This window comes from Anopheles bellator, chromosome X, assembly GCF_943735745.2.
Source record: "Anopheles bellator chromosome X, idAnoBellAS_SP24_06.2, whole genome shotgun sequence".
Classification (NCBI taxonomy): Eukaryota; Metazoa; Arthropoda; class Insecta; order Diptera; family Culicidae; genus Anopheles; species Anopheles bellator.
This window is the reverse complement of record NC_071287.1, coordinates 11053153-11068517: the sequence shown is the minus strand read 5'-3', so window position 1 is coordinate 11068517 and position 15365 is coordinate 11053153. Positions and strand designations below refer to the sequence as shown.

Here is a 15365-nt window from a genome sequence, read left to right as displayed (position 1 = left end):
GAGTTAACTTTATGTTTGCCTGTCGACTTCTCCCCACTCCCAAATACTTTTCGCGCGCCAAGGGCATCATGCTTCGCCGAGAAGGTATTGTGTTCATGTGTCCTCGTTTTCATTTATCGACTTTAAGTTTAACTAAGCTACTGCGGCATGGTACGACGGTTTGTTGCATTAGCGATTTGTGTAAGTTGGCGCGGAGTGTACGGTTTCTGCGTACAACTACGCAAACTTCACAAATAAAAGACAAATTAGTCAAACTGCGAACAGTGACAAACATCTTGAATTAACTGCAACCTAACAGACAACTTGAAATCGTCGCAATGAGATTCGGGGTGATTCAGAGGCCCGAAAATAGAAACGAGCAAGTGATGAGGTTAGGCTCTGATGTCTGGGATGAGTTGCTGGTAAGTTGTTTCTTTAGCTATTTCAACTCTGTTCTCATTCTCACATTCCGATTATATGTGCGTAGGTGTGAAAGTGTTCTTTTTGAAATTATACGATGAACGTTTTTAAAAGCAGATTTGTACCAGGAGTATTTTATAGCCATGGTGCGTTGATTAAAGTTATGAATGAGTTAAGAAATTTAGGATCTACCAAACTTTCCTACTCTTTTGGTCATTTCCTCGCGCTTTCCGTGTTTTTCTTGAAGAAACAGTGCAGAATCATGCGAAGTACGACCGTACCGCGGTTGTAGTCGATCTCCGACGTTTACCGGCCATCCTCTTCCAATGAGCAATGTAGAATAAAAACCAGAAACATTGCCCCTTACTGACTAACGCATATAAGCAGTGTACAAATGTTGGTTGAATTTTGAGCATAGCAATGCTTCGCGTTGTAAATGATGAGAATAAGAGATAGAGAGAAAGAGCGAGAGATAGAGAGAGAGAGAGAGAGAGAGAGAGAGAGATAGAGAGAGAGAGAGAGAGAGAGAGAGAGAGAGAGAGAGAGAAAGGAAGAAGAAAAGAGAAAAAGAGGGAGAGAGAGAGGCAATAGAAAAACACGACGGCGATAGGTGGCAGACAACGATGAGAGACCAACGATGATTGTTGTCACTCTTTACTCGTTCTTTAAGCGTGCATTGTACGGTCAAAATTCGAAACGAATGAAACAAAATCCATAGTTGCTTGCTTCATCGTTTGTTGTGCAACGAACGAAAGAGAAGCATTGTGTTCTTACAATATTGGCAAGCTCTAAAGTATTTTTCCTCGAGAATGTGAGTGCAATAAACAAAACAATGTTTTTGTTGGTAGGTGTGCGATCTAATTTTCATCCTTTTTGCACTTCTCAATGTTCGATCAGGGTAGTGATGAGCAAAGTTATTTTGCGCTCCGAGAATACGTTTGCCACCTATGTGTTCTACATCAACCGTAAGCTCAGTTTTCGTTAGCACCGCAGCATCTTGTCTACATAAAGTCCGGGCGATGCCTTATCGTGAAATAATTTATGAGCAGAGCAACTGTCTTCGCCATCACTAACAGAGCTGCATGGCGATAACTTTTCAGTATCATTTATATGCAAAAATAGGTTTTCATAAAATTACAGAAAATTTACAACCCGGCAAATGAGGTTTTTGTGTTGTTTATGTCGTTAATTGATACGAGCAAAGCATCCACGACTAGGTATCACCCAGACTTTATGACGGCGAGATGCGCCGGTGCTAGTAGGCAACTGACTTTCTTCAAGCGATGTCAGATGATTTGTAGATAAAAGACGAATAGAAAAACTACTTGCAGTGGAACGATACACAGCCGTACTCTCGGACAGGATCTTTATTTTGGCTGGCTACGTCTTTCGCGGTTCAGGGGTTTTTATTTATCGTCTAGCACTGTTGTTGTTGTGCTAATTAATCGAATAAAACAAAAATTGCTTTGGTAATTCGATATAACAATACCTTCAATCAGACAATCACAAAACAGAGTGCTTGACGCATTTGGAGGCCAACGTCATCAGATCGTAGCTTTAAACCAATCAGGGGATATAGACGTTCTGACGTTCGGGTTCAATCAAAATGGTCGCAGATTTTGTGCGCGTTGTTATATCGAAAATGAGTGTGAATCACAGCGTGGTGTTTGACGTTTTGTTACTATATGATTTGAACAACTGCTGGGAACTGCAACTGCCCACGCGTTTAGCGCATTAGCAATGAAAATAATTTACCAAGAAACGGAGGTAACGAATGGCATGGATCTGTTGTTATCAATCAGGATCTATGCTTAGCTACTGACTCCCACAGGGTCAGTTTTCCTATTTAACAATCCTGCCTTCTACCGGACGAAGTCTTTCGGAAAGACTAGGGTCACTGTTTCCCTGGTACCCTGCGAGGCAAATCAGGTAGTTGGCTTCTGTAGTTGGAAAGAGGCAAATATCGGTTATTACTGCCAAACGCCTCTATAATTAAAAAAAAATCAGGTTCTATGGATCCTGACGAGGAAGCATGTCGCGTATTCCCTTTGGCTGCTAATGCAATATATTTAGGCACGCAGATTACACTTTTGGTTTCTGAGAGAACGTTATATTCTTCTATTGCGCGTGTACGACATTCAATAATGTTTGTTTTACATTACATGGAGTCATTTAACAACGGCACTACTGCCGTTTTATTTTAAATAGCCGATCAATTATTCTTCCACAGACTACAGACTAATGCGTTTTAAGTAAAAACTTCACAGCTTTTCATACGCGCCGCAATTGAATCCTTATTCGTTAAAATTCTATTTCAAAGTTTGAGAAGAAGGAATGTGTTTAATATTGATTTTAACTAAATGCGAATACGTCTGGCAATGCGCTCATATAGAATCGCACGACTAACGGCAGATGCGTGTTGTTTTCTGTTCTCTCGGAAAACGCAACGCGTTTCTGCACTCTCGGCTAGCGCTGTGTTCAGATTTTCCTCTTTCAGTCTCTCAACTGCTTTTTGCTATTGCTTTTACATGTTGCTGCTACGTCCTCTCTCGCGCACTGAGTTCTGCGCTCCGTCCGCGTGCTCTCTGGTGTTTGCCTTGCTGGGTCGATACGGCAACGTTGCCATTCGTGCAGTATGATGGTCGATAGACGGCATAAGTGCTCAAATGAAGGGCTGCTTCTCTGAAATATTATCCTGTTCTGGAGAGATGTCAATGCCTTCACGACACTCACTCTCTGCTCTACGGATCACAGCCAACAACAGCAGTTCGGCGTGGAAACGACAACACCACTTCTTGTAAGTGCCAATAATCATACCATAACCCCGTCTTACCAGACATAGAAGAAGACAATAATCATACCATATCCAAACTTAGAAGAGTATACTCACATGACGCACACGATCGCATTCCGAATATGATCTGCTTGGTGTGTGTTTGTTGGACATGGGCTCGTCTCATACTCGTTTTGTGTTTTTATTCAGATTTAGTTTTCGAACAACATGTTTAGTTAATGATTTCATAATTAATCACACCCAAATATCCTAACCACTAGACAATATGGGAAGCACAAAATAATAAAAATAAAAATGAATAAATAAATTAATTAATTTCAATGCAAACATTTATCAGAGTTTATAAATTGTATTAGTGTTGTAATTGAAATGTATACTATCATATTCATATTCTATCACAAAATAATGTAACAGTGACCAGACACAGGTGGACCAATGGAACGGTTCACGATTCGACAAAAATTCATATCTTTCTTCATCCGATCTTGCCTTATCAATGACAATAAAGTTATAATGTGTATGATGGTTAGAAAAGTGGTATCATCTGTTGTTTCAGGCATCTGCAGACAAATTGAGCTTGAACAACCCATTTGCTGCGCTCAAAGGGTCGTGGCAGTTCCAAGGGATGCCAAGTTGTGAGCATCATGTTGTCCTATAATCAAGAAAATCTGCGATCAAATTTTTCGTGTGTTAATGATAAGTACAAAGAGAGTTTCCTCACATACTTGGCATATAATACTCTATTGGACCTTCTACATTTATTTCACACTTCGTTTGTAAGCGTTTTAAATGGTTCAATGATCATTGTTCATTGATCAGCTAAATGTGCCCAAAAACGCCATATCCAAAAATTGGAAAAGGGGTGCCACATGAACTGAGCGAAAGACAGTAGAAAAACCGAAAAACTGCATGTGAAATTCTGCTCGACAGGTACGAAAGGCCATTTCTCCATCGGATTGTGACTGGCGATGATGAATGGATTTATTTTCAGAACGCTAAAATGAAAAGTCTTGGGGCTGTCCGAGACTCTAGCGTCAACTTCGACAGCAGAACCAGATCGATTCGGCAAAAAAGACAATGCTGTGTATTTGGTGGGACTAGAAACGTGTGGTGTACCACAAGCTGATCGATTTTAATCGAAAAGCGACCAGAACGGGCCAGGAGACACGGTAAAGTAATTTTGCTCCATGACAATGCGCGTGCACATACATCAAAACTGGTTCAAGATACAATCAACGCACTTGGCTGGGAGCAGCAGACTTGACGTCTTTCGTCTATGATTTATTTTCATCGATAGGACAGCCGTTGGCTGAGCAGCCCTTCGATTCCTACGAGGAAGTCGAAAATTGGATGACTTATTGGTTTGCTTTCGACAAACGACGAAAGATGAAAGATGAACAATTCTTTCAGCGTGGGATCCACACATTACCAGAAAGATTGGGTTAGAGTTGATGCAATTTCATCCGATGCAGTTTATCTGTTTATAGTTAATGGTACCTATAGTTATTAGTACCACAAAGTGGTACCAATGGTTGGTTTATATTGATATTGTTTTTAAATTTGGATGTGAAGACAGAAACAAAAACAGATACTTGCGCATGCGATTTGCCGTAAAAAGCTTACGGTTTGAATCAATCTACCCAAAGATCGGTTTTAATACTACAAAATATTGTTTCAGTATTAGTTTGACATCAGTCACGTTTCATTTTTTTCTTTCGTGTAGTGATGTTGGCAACATTTCTCAATGGAAAGTGCGTACTCACGTAGTATTAATTTGCGTATAGTTCTGATTTTTGGCATGAAAACAAAAACTATAATCAAGTTAAACATTCACAGCGCAAGGGATTTAAATCCTATTCGATCATCGTTTAGTTCAAAGCCAGGACAGTGTTGCTAACTCGACTTCTACAGGACTTCATACTCATGTGTTCGTACCAAGCTGGCTAAAATGGACGCGCTGTTCTAAAGATCGCACACAGCTACTGGAAAAGCTGGCGCTAGTATGCGTGGAATGATGCTTGAAAGTTATAGCAAGAGAAAAAAGTAGATAAAGAGCAAGAGAAACAGAGAGCTAAAAAGAGGGAGTGAATGAAAAAGTGAAGTAGAAAAGAGATGGAGATAGATATGAACAGAAAGAGGCTTATGTGAAGATTGAGCGAAAGAGCGTGAAACCAAATAATCGATGTAAAAGGATTGTGAGAGGTGAGAAAGGACGAAGGAAAAAATAAAAGTAAATGAAGAGAACGAAAAAAAGAGAAAGGGTGCGTGTTGCTGCGAGCATGTGCACGTTCTATATTCGAGACGGCGTAGCACACACTAGCACTATCATACTACACGAAGCGCTCGTCCCGATCCCGAACCCCCTGCCCTAACTTTAGATGACCTGGGCATCATAGCCATTTTTTCCTTACCCTACTTCGGTTGCGTTTGCGGTGCTGAAGCGTACTTTCCTATAATACGGTGAGTGAAGTGTACGGCAGAAGAAGCAGCAGTGCCAACAACAATAGCAGCAATAGCAGCATTGAAGCAGTAGAAGGAAAGAGCATTTCCCGAGTACAGGGCGCGCGGCAGAAGGCAATCCCGATGTCTATGCTAGTGGTGTTATAGCTCCGTCGTGTTGCTCGTAGTGTGTCATGTGTTTATTTTGTGTGTGCGCGCGATTGATCTCTTCTTTTTACTTACCGCTTTGTCCAACTCCTGCTCCTAACACTGTTCTTGTTGTTATCCACAGCGTGTGCGGGACTGTTTGAAAAACGAATGGTGGGCGAGTATTGGGTTTTTGAAAGTCGGCTAACGTTTGCTCGAGCAAGTCTAAACAATAACTTGTGTGGCACTATTTCGTTAATTAAAATACTGTTATCGATGTAAACAAATGCTTCCATCAGAACTAATACTACTGCATGGGCGCTACAAGTTTGCGGAGCTTAAATTTTTTACATGAAGTTGTGATGGAGATGGTCTGTCCGTCAAGGCCATATAGTTAGGTTGGTGACGGCGGGAACGAATGAAGCAGCTCCATACGAGCTATTGCCTAGACTTGCTCTAGCAAAGATCAACCGACTTGAGGCTTTATCAGTGAGTCACACTGCGGTGCCACACCAAGCGTAAATCGGACCGTAGAAACGTCATTTGGTTTACGCTTCGTGTGGCAGCAAAAATATAGAAATAAATTGATTTCTGAATATTTTTTTCGGTTTTTCGATTTTGTTGCTATACCAGCAAATAAGAACTTACATTACTTACAAAGCGTATGCAAACAGTGTTTACGATCGGGTTTACGCCTCGGCCGACACATGTACGTTTTGACAGAAGCGCAGCAGTTTGGCATTAATCTGAAATGCCAAAAACATTACGTTACGCTTCGTCTGGCCTTAGCTTATCAGTGACTCACATATTAAATGAAGCACATTCCGCTTTGAACTCTGTTTCGTTACGCTATTGGCTCTGTTTCGTATCCACTTTATCATCAATTGCTCGCCGCAATTGGTTACCTCCTTTCAAGTTGGCTAATCAATGAAGGGCAGTAAAGGGAATTCCACACGGGTCGATAGGAAGCTGAACACAAAAAATTAAAAAAAGGCGGATAATTTCTGCTACAAGCAGTGCCATCCGTATGAAATCCATCATCACCTACTAGAAGCGCAAGTTCTGGTACATGAAAGGCTGCATCTCGTGTCCATGTCCTACTAAAGGTCATGCCTACAGGACCGAGAATGAACGACGGCCTTTTAGTCGCTCTCTAACGAATTATTGTATGAATAGAGAACACGTAAAACCTTGTAACATCTCCCAGCGTTACTACGCTGGCACGAGAAAAAATATAACCGGTTGACATTACACGTGCGTCGATTGCACGCTTGTGTGGTACGATTTTCCGGTTGTCGTATACGTTTGTGTGTGTGCATTGTAAGCGATGAAACAGGAAAATGTTGATAGAAATGCATGGTATTCCGATGGTAGTAATGAATGTGAAACCTAGATTGAACGTTAACTATTTGAGAAAACAATTGAAGATTGTAGCACAACGCAATCTTACATGTTGTGAGTTGTGCACGTGCTGGATTATCATAAAGATGAGTAGGATTGATTCCTTTCACGGTCGTTTACTGCACCCTGCCTTTTTGCGATTGTATGTACCGTTTGAACTATAAAGTATTGTTTGTTGCTGTAGTTGAAGTGTCTGATAAGGAAAATGCATTGTTAATACCCAAGGAAAACTAGTTTTGCGAGCAAAAGAAAATAAATGTTTTGCTTTATGTTTTGCTATGTTATGTACGACTGACTATTGGTGGAATAGTATTATTGAGCTACTATAAGTGCTGTAAACATAATCGGGGGGATCAACGTTTTGACAGCAAGTCGGAGAATTGAAGAAGAACAGTAACTTAAGTTCAGTTTGTTATACTTGTTTCCAAATACTTTGAATGGAACGAGAGAGAAACGCACACGACGATGATGTCCAAGCGGTACGAATAATGGAAACACGTACAGGGAAAACCCAAAATCAGAAATAAATGCAATGCAAAATAACAAGTTTAGTGTTATCGATGGCCAAGAAGCAGTTCCTTTGATCGGCCCTTCAAAAACGATCTTTGAAACCAGCCTCTGGACCACACGGCAACGCAATGTGTGCGTCGTGTGCGCGTAGTAACGAGCTACCAAAATATGTCATCGTCTGATATGGGCCGTAGTTTACATTTCTGTTGTTATTGTCGTCTGTTGCTTACAATGCGTATATTATTTTTTAGCAACATTTGCAACAGAGTTTGATACGCGCAGTAAGAGAATGTCCATTTTCGAAACAGTCCCATATGCTGGTTTTGTGGTGGTCTATACAGAGGGTTACTATGCGAGCAAATGATACATTGACCGGGGGGTGACGGTGCTGGAGCAGCATTTGTTTGTTGCTCACCACCATTTTTCTGTTCCTCCGGAAAGAAGTGTGTGAATAAAAAGAAAAGGACGGAATCAAAAAGGAGAAGAAACCACATTGCCGTTGCTGGTTGGTATGGTTGACTGGACATGAGATGAGATGGCTAACAGGGAGAAAAATTCTCCTATGAAACAGTGCTCGCTTGGAGCTGTGTGCAGAATGAACAGTTTCGCTTTTTTACTCTAAACCAAGGATTGCCAGAATAATGAAGTTTATACCATTCAAATCAAAACCTGACGTCTATCCTGACACAGCGCTCCAAGCAGCATGCAGTCCTTTTGCTGAAATAGTAGGACAGAAAAGGCACATAAAGCGCTACTACTCCGCTAAGCTAGCTGCCTCCATTTTTCTTTTCTCCGCATTCACTCTCTCACTCTTTCGCTCTCTCTCTCTCTCTCTCTCTTTTTTTCTTTTTCTCTCTCGCGCTCTTTATTTTTTTCTCACACTCATGACCATAGCAAGCCTGACGATCGATCGGTCGGTCTGTTGGATGGCGCCCGACCGCGTTCAACTGAACGCCGCCATTATATAGTCGAACCACAACGTTTTACGGAATGTAAATTTTGCCTCGAAAGGCACAATTTGGGGAGTGCCGTTCGACTTCATGCTATACTAGTGTTTATTATCCGGATATATGCTAGGTAGAGCTTGAGTTCAATAAGAAAGTATATTTTCTCAACGTTTTCATTACCAATGTTTGTGATGTTTCGTGTGACATGTTTTAGATACTTGTACGGAACACAGCTATAATCGTTAGCAGAAGCAATACGATCCCCATACATAAACCCCCACCCCCGCACACTGCCATCAGCTGAAAGTCACTGGGACCAATTACCGGTCGCTTATATTGTCTTGTTTTAACTAAATAACTGGTATGAACCTCATCTTACCAGCACCTTCCGGAAATCGGTCAACCTCTGCTGTGCTCTGATGTTGCCAATGGGCATTGTTGCATTGTTGAATTTAGCGCCTTTTATGTGCTGATATTTGCATTGGAGTATGGTGACTTGTTTTTTTGAAGAAGGCGTAGAATCCGATGCGAGTTCTGGAAACCGGGGTCGATTACTCTCGTGTACATGAGTGTGTGTGTGCCTTTGGAAGCCATAAGCTCGGCCCTGTCCGGGAACTCACCACTCCTGCTTACGCAGCAGCGCTGAGCAGCGAATCGTCAAAGCGGAAGTGGTAAGTTCGAAGCAGAGAGTGCGCTCTCGGGCATAGGAAGGAATTTTAACTGAAAGGCTGCTCACACTTCGCCTCGAGAGTAACCCTTTTATTTCGTAACACACTCAGAGAGCATTGGTTGCCAACTTAGGCTAGTTGCAAACATTTCGATGCGTATGAACTCAGAGAATGAACTGAAAAAAGCCGCTGAAGAGAGTGAGCTACCATTGGCAGCGAGAGGTGAAGCCCAGCATATAGCGCTTCCACCATCGCGCACAAGGCAGGCACGCAACGAAAAACCGACGCGAACCACAACCGCGTGTACGTTTGGTAAAGGTAAATCGCAAAAGTCGCTCCTCCCGTGGCTGTCGGTGCTGTGGTCGCCATAGGACCTCTAAGAGGGTTAGAAAACGGGGTTTTGATTGGAATACAACATTCTTGACATCACGAGAGCGCACTAGTGGATATTCGTTCGGTAGTAAAGATTGAAATCGACAGAACTAGTTAGTGATGTACAATGCTGTGTGTAACTACTGTTCATACTTTTTGTCCTAACGGCTGAGTGGTGTGGTCCAAGCGAAACGAAAAACCCAAATCCCTGTGTTACGTGGTGGTCGATGCGCGAATTATTTTTCATCACATCACCACCGCAGATGGAATAAAGATCAAAATAGCTTTTGGTGCAGACAGAAAACCCCTTTTGAATGAAAAGGGACGAATGCGTGAATTATTAGTGAACAATGGCGATTCTACCATCAGCAAGTCAACGAACAGCAACGACACAATACAAGCATATATTTATGAATCGAGTCTAAGAACAAGAAAACCAACCTGGTTGCGACGAAATCAGTGTAACTCTTTTTATGTTCGTAGCTTTCCATCCGCTGACTGTGAAGTTTCGAACGGTGACATTAACAATCTCGAAACGAAAATTTCAGTTAACAATAGTCTATAGTGCCCGTGGTTTTGCACGGACGTAGTATCATCTGTGAAAGGAAGGAGCCGTTTAAGTGCAGTTCATTTTTCGTTCGTATTTCGGATTAATTTAAAATGTGTAGTTTTTTAATCTTAGAAGAACGGAGCGGTCCGTATTTATTAAAATGTGTAGTTTGCCCCTTTGAATTTAGGCTGTGTTCGCTGCCATTAAACATCCCTCTTTCACCGTTCCTTCCTGAGCAACTCACTGTCGGGCTGTTTTTACGCGTTAGCAATGGCAGCCATCGCCACCTCACCACTACTACTACTGACGCAGTCGCATGACCGAATCAGGAATAAAGATGGCGTTTTTCTCAAGCACCGACGCGCTCTGCTTTTCGTCAAGATTTTTTTTTATATATATAAATCAGTAAATCGTCGCGTGCCTGCGTTGTCGTCACTTTTTCTGCTCAATCAACCAAACGTTCAAACGGGGTAGTAGGGGTCAATGAGTATTCCAACAGAAAACAGTGAACCCAGCACCAATTTCAATACTTTTGGCATTCGTTATATTTTTTGTGTGAAATAAAACACAAAGCGGTGTAAAATTCTTCGTATACGACGACGCCAACCACGCAGCAGAGAATTGCCGAGACCGCCCCACACACACAATCAATCAACCTGTCCAGAAGCAACCAAATTCAAAGCTGGCGAAAACAATTGCTTACAGTTATTGTTTGAGAAATATCGTGGCTCCCAGTTATTATGAAACTCCCAACATTGGTGCTGCGTGTGGGATGGTGCGTCGCATAAGTACGAAAGCGAGTGAGTCGTGACGTTGACAGAAGTAATAACTGAAGTAGCTATCTGCTGGCCATTCTGGCCAATAGATAGCCACACATTGGAGAGACTGCTATGTGAAGTAAATTATTTCATTCATACATTCAATCGGCTCTAAACCGCTATGGTACAATAGCGCAGAGCGTTAGTTTTCAACACGAATAGGACCTGATGCTCTAGAAATCGTTTTCAATCCGTATATATGTGTATGTGTGGAGTGAATATGGCAGCGTACGGTAGAGCATCATGTTTGTGTGCGTGTGTATATCGAAAAGAGAAATAAGAAGAATGAGTGCCTGTACGATATAATAGGGGATTGTTCTCGTTTTGTTTCACCAGCAGCGTGTTTCGAAAGGAACATATTGCTGATGGCAATGGCTAGAGATTGTTTAATTGAATGACATGTTTGTACGAAAAGGGTTGTTGGTTGAAAATTTACCTCGAGCTTTGTGAGTATTTTGCTCGAGGTACATTTATAGGGGCAGTTCATCAAGTTTTTTGTGTTTTGTAAGAAAACGGAGAAAACTCTAGCCCAGTTTTTTACCAAGTGAGAACCCCTTAAATAGCACGTTTCTTCTGTGGCTAGTTGGCTATGCATATTGAAATCTACCATCAAACATGAACAGTTTTAATAGAACTATACCCTTACTATTAGAGATGCAGTGTTTGCTTGGAGGACAGTTTCCAGCTTGTTCTTCTTTTTCTTTGGGTCTCTGCCGCGATAAGTGATTCTTTTCAATGGTATTCACTGAGACAATGGCAATTTTCACTGTTAATAAAAAATAATTGTATTTTACAAAATTGTAAAATTGGATCATTGTATTTATTTTGGAAGGCCGTTATACTCCTTCCACTGTTTATAGATTTTTGTAGGCACGCATTTCACACCAATCGTGTAACGTGAATCGTTGCGCTACGCAATGGCCAGGTTCCAACGCGTCGCTTCCGGTGAGTGCCTTATATGCACGAGTAGGATTGAGTTTTTTTTCTTCTGTGAACCAATGGCCGACCATCTCAAAATTTGATTCAAGCTTATGTCTTTCTCTTGAAGAGATAAGAGAGCGCTATGGTGAGTAAAAGAGGAGCTACACATCGGCGAGAGTCGTTGCTCGGCGAACTGTAGTTTTTAACGATCCACATATGCAGCCGGCTCATTCTCCCGACTATAGCCTGAGCAATTCTGCTCTGCAGTGTATCTAACAAACCATTCATTCTGCACACACGTATTGTAGAATGCGCTTCTGGGTTCTGTTTATATTAAGCCATAGCAGTACGTTGTATGGGGCGGCTTTGTTCATTATTATACCGTTAAAGATTTATTTATTACGAGTTCACTGGGAAGATAAAAAAAGCCATCGTTGGGGAATCGAATCCATGGCCAGCTGCGTGACAGCGTTACCGACTGCTCTTACAATGGGGGCGTTTTTGTTATACCATGTTTTATAGTGACTTCCCGGGAACGCGGCATGACATGATAAATACTTGTATGTTATGTCCGTTCCCTGGTACTAAGGTAACTCCCGACCAATTTTCAGCCAAATCGATTGAGCTGTTTTTGAGTTATAAATAGTGCAACTAACACGACTTTCTTTTATATAATTATATTTATACAGGGTGCTTATATATATATATATATACAGGGTGTTCCATTAAAACTTAGAGATTCAAATGTCAAAGACTCCGCCACTTTTCGTCGATTTTGACAAATCAATTAAATTCTAAAACGTCAATGTGTTTGCTTATGTAGGGTGTATGTCAGCAAACCGAAGACTATCGCAGAACTGAAAGCTAACATCACAGCGGAACTTGTTTTTGGGGGATCGCAGTGCTTTAAGTGGTTAAAAACATTTTAAAATGGCGATTTTGACTTAACAAACAAAGGCCTCGAATGACTCCAGCAAACGGACTTCCTTATGGAACAGAAAGGTCTGATGCTTCACAAGCTCCTAAAACCTGATGAAAACGTTAATTCCGATTGCTACTGACAATAAATGATCAATTTGAGCCATGCATTAACTGAAAAATGACGAAAATGCCGTTTCTCTTGTCCGGAATGGAGACGCCAGGTGGGTCATAATCTTCACTAAACCTGGCGTCTCCATGCCTCCATGCAAAAATTGGTTCAGAATACTATCAAATGACTTTAATGGGAGCTGCTATTCCCCCCGGTGTATTCACCAGATTTGGATCTTACCGAACATCTTTCTTTTTATTGATGGGGCACGTATTGGCTGAGCAGCACCTCGTTTCCTACGAGGAAGTCGAAATTGGATGACTAATTACTTTACTTCTAAAAAAGGAAGAATTCTTTCATGGGAATCCATGATTTAGCAGAAAGATAGGAGAAATGTATATCTAATGATGGCACATACTTTGAATAAAATAGAATTTTTCGTTTCAAAATAATAAAAGTTTGATTTCTCAGAAAAAAAGGTATACAACTAAATATATACTAAATGACTCGCCAGAAAGTCCGGGAGCTTGGTTGGGAAGTTTTAATGCATCCATCGTATAGTTCGGACCTTGCCCTTTGTCGATCGACACCTTTTCCACGCATTACAAAATTCCTGAATGATGAAAAACTGAGATCAAAAAAGGATTGTGAAAATCGATTGCTCCAGTTTTTCGCCAATCACGACTAAGCCTTGTACAAGATAGGCATTATAAAGGTATTTTTAGAAAGGCAACAAAATGATGCATATTTGATGCAAATCGGATCATTGAAAGCATTTTAAATTAAGTTTTGAAGTACACGCAAAAAACGTCGATTACTTTTTCCTCAGCCTTATATTCACTTTGCAATGGTTATGCTGTGTCCATGGTGGAATATGAAATGTGTGAACTTAACATATGACAGGTATCGTTGTTCTTCTCGTCTGATTGTCAAATTATTTTCATCGATTTTGAACGATTTTAGACAAACAAATGAACCTAGGTTGGATGGTTGCTAACGGTAAAATTAATAGCATACCCTCCTTGGGTTTGGCCGTAGAAGCGTGGACTTGGGTAGAGTAAGATTCTGCATTGTCGATTTATTGAAATGTCCTATCACCTTTGCACACTCCACAGCTGATATTCTGCCGCTGCCACATTGTTGTTACCGGCCACCGGAAGAAAACAGAACTTGGCGGGAGACCAGCGTCGAGCGAATAACGGACTCTAAGGAAGAGCTTCTTTTTTCACGTTTTTGTTCGTCCAGTCTCCTCGAGCATTTACGTACGCACTTTCTCGTTTCTCACTGTCCCATTTTCCTTGTTGGTCCTGTCTATCGTCCAGACTCTAACCCATTTTGTAGCGAAAAGCACAAGTCACTCAAATTTGCTCAGCTACCATCGTACCCTCATCTTGTTGTTGCCTACCGTACTAGTTCGAAACGCGACCATCGAGAATGAGTTACTTTATTCGTGCGATCGCATAGCGTTTTTGCGACGCCTGCTTTATGTTTCGAGAGTGGCGCCCCAGTGGCGTTGCTCTCTGGCATCACTCAGCTTTGCAGTATGTCCTTTATGCGGCTATGCATGCTTTTCAACGCATGCGAAGCGAAAGGTTTTTTTTTTCTAAATTATGTACCTCAAGAACATTCACCAACGGAAATTAGATAAATTGGTTGGTTGCTGTTCTTTGTCGGGTGCCTGAGTTGCCTCCGATTAAGAACATTTTTAGCGTCTGTTCCGTTCCACATACGATATGCTAATGGATGGGTAGTTTTTAATGTATAGTTTTTTCTGAGTAAGAATGTGCCAAAAGCCTTATATCGAATGACCGCTCGTTACTCACACACTCACATTGTTAAACAAATGATTGAAAAACGGGTTGCCTTTTTTCTCTCTTTCGGTGCTCAAAACCGAATGAACGCATTTGGTGAGTGATGGGCACTCACCATTGCTGTTATAGTCCTCTGGACAGACGCTACCGTACGCAGTAGCCATATTGGATACCGGAATCAATATTCCGTATCCCTTCCAACATTGTTATGAGGTGTTTTCCCATAGTTGTTCGCGCGCTTTTTGATGTACCCAGTGCACAACTCACACACATTATAGACGTCTACACCGAACATTGCCTAGCCAAGTGTGTAGTGTGGTAATGCTGCTTCTAGTATTACCGTATTTTTCCGTGTATAACGCGCACCTTTTTCCGAATTTTTTGAGCTCTAAAATCTGGGTGTGCATTATACAAGGGTAGTAAAAATTTTGTCTCTAAATATACAAATGTGCCCTATTACATATTACATATTTTATGGTATTATTGGATAAATTATGAAATGAAACATTTGTTAGGAATATAATTATCCATACAATATTGTTACATATAATATATACC

The 15365-nt window shown here is 41.2% G+C and overlaps 1 protein-coding gene across 6 annotated transcripts in view; it reads left to right on the top strand.

Annotated features, from left to right (window-relative positions):
* The first annotated feature begins 260 nt into the window (after window positions 1–260).
* LOC131213704 (high mobility group protein DSP1) overlaps window positions 261–15365 on the top strand; it is a 35434-nt gene continuing 20329 nt past the window's right edge. For 2 of the 6 annotated variants that reach the window (XR_009156971.1, XM_058207811.1), the window contains exon 1: window positions 261–401. The gene's annotated coding sequence lies outside the window, so the exon portion shown is untranslated. Of the gene's footprint in view, window positions 402–2743; window positions 3197–9580; window positions 9690–10997; window positions 11028–15365 lie in introns of those variants that run through there. The other 4 variants (XM_058207812.1, XM_058207814.1, XM_058207815.1 and 1 more) reach the window with 4 other exon arrangements.